This window comes from Palaemon carinicauda, chromosome 22, assembly GCF_036898095.1.
Source record: "Palaemon carinicauda isolate YSFRI2023 chromosome 22, ASM3689809v2, whole genome shotgun sequence".
Lineage (NCBI taxonomy): Eukaryota > Metazoa > Arthropoda > Malacostraca > Decapoda > Palaemonidae > Palaemon > Palaemon carinicauda.
In genome coordinates, this window is record NC_090746.1 from 16,694,037 (window position 1) to 16,703,002 (window position 8,966).

The window sequence follows — 8,966 nt, forward strand, 5'->3', positions numbered from 1 at the left end:
GCACCAATCTTTAAGGCCTAAATGTAAGATTCTTATTTTTAGTATCGCATAGAATTTTCCAGTTTTACATCGATGCACTTCGGACACCAGACACAGAATTCGGTTCAACATTTTATTTTAATTTCATTTAAGTCAAGTAACCAATCACCCTTTTACAATAGATAGCTACATCTCTCTCTCTCTCTCTCTCTCTCTCTCTCTCTCTCTCTCTCTCTCTCTCTCTCTCTCTCTCTCTCTCATACATATATGTATACACATATGTATATATATTATATATATGTATATATATGCATATATATATACAGTATATACATACATATATATATATATATACATATATATATATATATAATATATATATATATATATCTATACATATACACACACACACACACACACATATATATATATATATATATATATATATATAAAACATATACTGCACAAATATTTCTTTCCGGTCACGCTCAGTGACATTGCCAGATGTATCCTTGCTCGGTCTCTCCCCGTCCCTTGGGTAGGGAGAAGAGAGAGTAGTCATACCCTGGTGAGAGGAGGTACCCCAAGAGGAAAGGGGGGTGGGAGTTCTAAATGTAAAGATTTCTGTGAGTGATCATGATGGCTGACATAGTATCTCTAGATCTAAACTATAGAGGGAAGCCATTTCATCGTAACTTCGCGAACGCGAACTCTCTCTCTCTCTCTCTCTCTCTCTCTCTCTCTCTCTCTCTCTCTCTCTCTCTCTCTCTCTCAGCACACTTCCTTCTGAAGTCCTCATCACGACCATTGACTCTTCACAGGGCGATCTTTCCTATTTCCTCACCTATTTCCTACTTCCTGCTCATATTTAGTCGTCTTCTTTTTCTGTTTTCCTAACAATTTCGCATCTCTCTCTCTCTCTCTCTCTCTCTCTCTCTCTCTCTCTCTCTCTCTCTCTCTCTCTCTCTCTGGCCAGAAAAGTTTTTTTTTATCAAAAGATAAGTTTCATGTTCCTCGTATGTCTTCTAAATATACATTAAAGTATTGAAAGCTTGCGTTTCTACTCATTTTTAGAAGGTATCAATCTTAAATGTTTTACTATAAAGCTGATTCTTTATATTCTTATTTTTTTTTATATTAAGTTACTAATTCCTAATTAATCATACTCCAATCGACATCAATGACCATTGATTTTATGATGCCAGCAATTACTAATCCGCTCTCTCTCTCTCTCTCTCTCTCTCTCTCTCTCTCTCTCTCTCTCTCTCTCTCTCTCTCTCTCTCTCATGTAAGCTCATGTGGCATTTACATGTCCCCCATTAAGAGCTAAGTCTTACGTGTTTAAGTCGGCACATCCAAAAAAAAATATCATCGTCTCCCCGAAAATTAGCAGAAGAAAATTGCGCGCGAAAGGATTTCGCTGCCTCAATTATCGTTTCGCTTTTGTCATCGGCACGAAACAGAGCATTTAGCCGCGGTATCATCCAATCAAGCGATGTGGTATTTGCCGAGCCGTAATGATGTCTTGCGTACAATAATTGCACGAGCAGCAGAGACATACCATAACGAATTTCGCTCAGCGTGGGGACTTGACGCTTTCTTCCTCGTCATTTGTAGTGGTTTTTGTCGTGATGCAAACTATTGTGTTAATGATGAAAATGAGGACGGCGAGGTAGATAATTTGACGATATTGCACACACACATTATATATATATATATATATATATATATATATATATATATATATATATATATATATATATATATATATATATTATACAGGTATATATATATATATATATATATATATAAATGTATGTGTACACAAGTCTGCATGTTTGTTCAAATGTTTGTGTATTGGCCCACGCGTGTTTGTGAGCGAAAGTAATATGCACCCGAAATTCCTCCTTCCGCGAAGTAAAACAATAATGGCGAAGAAGGTCGGTCATTAATTTGGATTTGTGTATTTTCCTTGGGTCACGGGAAACCTAATTTCCTATTTTCTCTTTTCTTGTCAGGAAGCTGTTTTCCTCGCTCTTCCTGGCCGGGTCATTGATACCCCCAACTCGCTGCTGTCAACCTGACCACAGTCTGATGACAAGTGCAGTGCTTGGGGTCACGCCGGGTGAGGAAAGGTCATCACAGGTCACTGCGCTGTCGATGGGTTAAAGTATGATTCTTGGAGGTGGTTCCGAGATTTTGAGTGGTTCTAAAAAGAGAGAGAGAGAGAGAGAGAGAGAGAGAGAGAGAGAGAGAGAGAGAGAGAGAGAGAGAGAGAGATTAATTTTTTTAAAATAAGATAGAAATTGTCAGTTATTGACGAAGGACCATGAGAAAATATCTTTACGTATGTGAATGTCTGTTTGGTATGAGAGAGAGAGAGAGAGAGAGAGAGAGAGAGAGAGAGAGAGAGAGAGAGAGAGAGAGAGAGAGAGAGAGAGAGGCTATTTCGCGTTTTTAGAACGTAGAGAGGATTTCCTTTTTTTCAGACATACGGAAGAAGTAGCACGAGAAGATTTCTTTGCACACCAAAAACCGAGCGTAGAGAACGAACCCGAACAACAAGCGACTGGAAAATGGGATTAAGATTTCTCCTAATGTCTCTTTAATTCTGATAAATGAATCACACACGCAGGCGAATATGCATTCATCTCCGTCCTTAATTATTACAACTAATTGCCACCCCATTTACCCCCCTCTCGCAACCGTGATTACTATCGTCTAATTATTCGGCCTAATTATTAGCTAATCTCTAACGTTTAGAGCATCTGATACGTAGGAAACAATTTTATGACGTCACTAAAACGTCATTAGTAGCAAGATTTTTTTTTTTCAAGAATTGCCCAATTCGCTTTTTCGTTGCCTCAACTATATCCGGGCTATTTTCAGCGATATCTCGTAGACGAGGCAGATTAAATATTTAGAGAGAGAGAGAGAGAGAGAGAGAGAGAGAGAGAGAGAGAGAGAGAGAGAGAGAGAGAGAGAGAGAGAATTTAATATTTTCTAAAGAGGATAAGAATGCCTTATTTAGTAACGAACCATGATGAAATTTCTTTGTGCAAGAGAGAGAGAGAGAGAGAGAGAGAGAGAGAGAGAGAGAGAGAGAGAGAGAGAGAGAGAGAGAGAGAGATTACCGAGATGAAAGGAACTCAAATGAACGCAAACCCTCTCCCCCACCCTCTCTATAATGACTTCGTAGTGAGTTATTCCTGATGGCCATATTCATCATCTTTCTCTACGGCGGATATTACGTCGTTATGGAGCCTGAATTTTCATACAGGGGCGTCATTTATGGCTATTTCCACCCAACCTATGCAAAAATTAATCGCAAATAATCCCGTTGGCGAAAAAAAAATCTTTGTTCCGATAATCAGCGAGCATTAATCACCCAAAGCGGCCATTTCGACGGAGTGATAATCACTAATCGTAATTCCTTCATTTTTGGATTAATCTTATAATTAATGCTAAGGCGATTATTATTAACCGACCGATCGGGTGGACGGCGGCCTTTTCAAGCGGACGCAACAAGGGTTGATTTTTGGGGGATTGTGGTTAGTAGTAGTAGTAGTAGTAGTAGTAGTAGTAGTAGTAGTAGTAGTAATAGTAGTAGTGGTCACATTTGAAGAGTAATTTAGGTAACTTGAACCTAATAATTGTCTAATCGTGCCTTACTATTTTGTATGATATAAAAATAGTAATAGTATTTGCAGTAGCAGTAGTAGTAGTGTCCACATTTGCAAATAGCTGAAGATGGTTGGGTAACCTTAAGTATCTTTAACTTCTTGATTTTCTAAGTGTGAGTTACTATTTTGAATAATGTAAAAGAAAAAAAAATGTGAAAAAATCATGACTTTCAATAAAACTTTCATTGTATGGAAATACTTATATTAAAAAGACTGTATATATTAATGTTTCGTTCATAGCAGATATTTTGTGATTGTACAAACAAAATTCATACCGCTCCTACTCATGTATGTACCATATTCAACAGGCTTAACAAAGGGAGAGAGAGAGAGAGAGAGAGAGAGAGAGAGAGAGAGAGAGAGAGAGAGAGAGAGAGAGAGAGAGAGAGAGAGAGAGTGAGTTTGGTATATTTCGCTTTAGTTTTTCGAGGCATTCAGTGACAGGAGAGACTCTTTAGCTATAGTAAGCAACTCTTCTATGCGAAGGACAACTCAAAAATCAAACCATTGTTCTCGTCTTGGATAGTGCCATAGCCTCTGTACCATGGTCTTCCACTTCTTTGGATTAGAGTTCTCTTGCTTGAGGATACACTAGGGCGCACTATACTATCTTATTTATCTTCCTCTTGTTTTGTTAAAATTTTTATAGTTTACGTATGAAAGATTTATTTCAATGTTGTTGCTGTTCTTAAATATTTTATTCTAATTGTTAATTACATCTCTTGTAGTTTATTTATTTCCTCATTTCCTTTCCTCACTTGGCTATTTTCCCTGTGAGAGACCTTGGGCTTATAGCATCTTGCTTTTCCAGCTAGGGTTGTAGCTAAGCAAGTAATAATAATAATAATAATAATCATAATAATAATAATAATAATAATAATAATAATAATAATAATAATTGGTGACTGTATTCAATGAAGCACGAAAAGTAACACAAAACTCAGCATTACGTAACGATGAAGAGGAAGAGTTTCATGTCCATGGTAAATAAGTTTATAAAGTGGACCGATATGTGTACGCATTATTATTATTATTATTATTATTATTATTATTATTATTATTTTTATTATTATTATTATTATTATTATCAACGCAATTTGGAAAAGCAGGATGTTATAAACCCAAGGGTTCCAGGAGGGAAAAATAGCCAAGTGAGGAGAGGAAATGAGGAAATAAAGTAATGAATAATTAATATGAAATATTTCAAAATATCAATTGATTCTGTATACAGTACTTACATATAAAAAACTCCTAAAATAACTAAAAGAGAACTACGAATATAATTATTCGTTTCATAAAAAAAATATATAGTGATACATGATAATAAAAAAATCGAATAAACTAAAGCTTGATTCGGCTTGCCAATAAAATTACCTTCCATAAACCAAATGAAAATGTGCGAGAATGGATTCCGCATGCACAGAAAACAGTCTAATGCGGCCAAGCACTTTTCATGATTTCATGTAACTAGTAAGCGAAAGCATTCAATGAGAGGAAAGCCTTCATTGGGAGAATGAATCCACAACTCCATTTCATACAATCCAAAGCCAGCGGGAGGCCAAGAAACTAATGCACTCCTTATCATTATCCTCGTCCTCCTATTAATTTCACGACTAATCCTCTGAAGGTCCTCGGAGGTCTCTTATCTGCCGGAGTAAGAATACTTCTGGCAAGGACACGATTGTAATAGCCAGGGATGAGGGGCCTTCCAGGAGGCCACCAAGGAGCACTAAAGTTCCAGGCAGATTAGGTCTTTCATTCTTCTTCATTGTGATCATGTCCTAATATCAGGATTCGTAGGCATCCCAATTGCTTTGGACGGTCAAGGAAGGGGTTATACCAACGGGAGAGAGAGCGTGTTTGAAGCTAAGAGAGATTTGTTCACCAAACTTTCAACTGGGCTCACCAAGGCACTAGAAGAGCTGGGACACCCAGGCCTAAATGGCTGAGGGCTATGAAACGTAAAGTAGGAGATGATGAATGGAGAAGTACCGATTTAAAAGCTCAAGATAGAGACGACTGGCGAAACCTAACCGAGGCCCTTTGCGTCAATAGGCGTAGGAGGAAATGGTGTATATATATATATATATATATATATATATATATATATATATATATCTATATATATGTATATATATACAGTATATATATATATATATATATATATATATATATATATATATATATATATATATATATATACAGTATATATATATACAATATATATATATATATATATATATATATATATATATATATATATATATATATATATATATCACTGGATTTCTTCAAGTGGTAATCGCGTTTTTCGTTTGATAAGCTTCTTGATCTTGAAATTTATATTTTACCAGTAGTTTTAGTGAATCGGATTATTTTATCATTTTATTCATAGCATGGGTGCACGTAATCTCTGATTATAGAGAATGTGTTTTACTTATATATCGATTTTGAGTGAGTCTACAATCATTGGCAAAATAACACGTAAACAGAGATAATTCATACCATTGTCATGGAAGAGAGAGAGAGAGAGAGAGAGAGAGAGAGAGAGAGAGAGAGAGAGAGAGAGAGAGAGAGAGAGAGAGAGAGAGAGATCAAACAACCATCGAAAGTATATATGAGGTCTTGAAATTCTTCACAGAAAAGTAAGAATAGCTATGATGGCATTGCTTTGGTCTAAACACCTAGTAACCAAAAATATCTTAATACATAAAATCTTGATCGTTGCTGTCCAAAATATATAGTATTGTAACAGCTCCTATTTTAAATAAAAATATTCTTCCTCCAAAAATTACTTAAATAAAATTGTACTTTTGTGACTAAAAAACTGAAATTTCTTTCTGATTTATCTATCATGTAATACTGTAAAGATCACAACAAAAATGAAAATTTCGAAAGGTAAGATGCTCACGAAAGGATACATAACAATATTGGTAAATGTTATTCAAGCATGCATTGCATTAGTTACTGTGTTTTTTAAGGAAGGACATAAATATAATATTCTATGGGAACTTACATATATCACTTATAGAATGGATTATAGTTGGGAATAATCTCTCAAATGAAGGATTATTATGGGTGTCTTAAAGAGCTTAAAAATTAATAAAAGCAGATCTCATTTATGAATAACTGTCACGAAAAGTCATTAGATTCAATGCTAGGAAACCAAGTTGTTTAAGCAAAATACTGAGTGATTAAGTGAATAATTCCTAATCGTAGTTTATGAGAAATTCCTACTTGTTATGGAGTCTATGGTCATTAAGGTTACCTTAATGCGCGTAGGCCTGCTTGCTCACACATAAGGCAATGTAACCTTAAAAAACATAAATAATTTCAGTGGAAAATAATTTGTTTCGATTGAGCAAACCTCGACCTTCAAATAAAAAGAAAATAGAAAACCCCGAACACTGGGTTTCTATTTATGAGAGAAGCAGAAACAAGTCTGAGATTAGTCCTGCACTGAGCCCTCTAATTCGTAATTTTTCTTCCTATCTCTTTCTCTCCCTCTTCCTATCTCTGTATATATGATAGGATAGAGTGATGAAGTAGAGGAAAATACAGGAGGAGGGTCAGCTTTCTTTTATTTTCGTTGTTCGATATCAACTTGACAAGCAAAAGCCAACTGTGAATGGCTCACGTGGGCCACTGGAAGAGAAGTGACCTCTCCTGTTAAAAATCTTAACTCTCCTCCCTCCACATGACACGATAGCAACCTCTATCCCCTTTCCATGGGATAGTCGCTTCCAGTAATAGCTCCTTCATTGGCGTCCGGCCATCGTCTATCTAAGAGGGCTTCAACGAGTAGCGGTTAAGTAGTAACCTCTGGGGCTAAAAATCACATTCAACCTCTCCCATTTGGAGGGCTCCTATACCACTTCCCCCCTACTGCCACCCACCCTAGCAAACCTAGTCCTTCGCTTCTATCCTTCACCCTTTTACGGTACCCTAGGACCCTTGTGCGTCTCCAGGTCTTCTTTTCATCCAAGGGGCCCTTGGACCCCCGACAGTTCCCGCCATCGCCATCGCGTGACCGGGAGTGAGATTAGGGGCTGCCACGGTTCTGTTGCCAAAAGAACAACAACAGCGGCCTTGTTCCCCTCTCTTTTCTCTCCCCTCTCTCGTTGCACTTTTGGGGAAGAGGACCATCCCGCCGGGAAGGGTTATCGTTAATGCGTGAGCTTCGTTTCATCTTTCTTCCAATATTTTTTCTGAGAGCTCATGGATTGACTTAGGCAGGACGCTTCATTAGTGGAATGGCTATTCATGATGATGACCGAGTCCTTCTTGTTGGAGAAAAAATCTACCACAATCTTAATGATGATAATAACGTTAATTAAAACATAAAGATAGCATTCGGATAATATGTAATTATTGATTTATGTTCTAAGTCTATGGATAATTTGGCTTCCCAATACCAGTCTCAAACTGTTTACTTAATCTCTCTCTCTCTCTCTCTCTCTCTCTCTCTCTCTCTCTCGCTCTCTCTCTCTCTCTCTCTCTCTCTCTCTCTCTCTCTCTCTCTCTCTGTACATATTTTTTAAGGAAATGAAAAGATATTACCTAACACTCGTGCATCACTATATTCGTCGAGCCTAAAGTAACACTATAGATATTGCAAATATGGTTGTATCAATAAATCTTAAGGCACATAAACATACACATCATATTTCGTATATGTAAGTATGTGTATACATATATATACATGTATATATATACATACATGTATATTTCAAATAAGCCATATATATTAATACATTAAAGTCTGGATTCTCTTAACGACCTCGGGATCAGAGCCCCAGGCGGAATCCCCCAAAGACTATAATATCAGACCGGCGGGGATTTGAACCCTCGTCCAGGATATCTGTATGCCAGTGACCATACCACTCAGCCACGAAGAAAGATAAAAGTCAATGACAATTCTTCTGTACATATACCTGTCAAATTCAGGTTTTCTGTACTTAGAATTGAAATCAACCAATCTTCACCATCGTAGCTAATTGGTAGGTTTGGGACTTGGCATTCGATTAATGATAAATTTTTTGCACATTTAAACGTGTTTCTTTCATATTTCAAATAAGCCATATATATTAATACATTAAAGTCTGGATTCTCTAAACTACCTCGGGATCAGAGCCCCAGGCGGAATTGCCCAAAGACTATAGTATCAGGCCGGCGGGGATTTGAACCCTCGTCCAGGATATCTGTATGCCAGTGACCATACCATTCAGCAAGGAAGAAAGATAAAAGACAATGACTTTAATGTATTAATATATATGGCTTATTTGAAATATGAAAGAAACACGT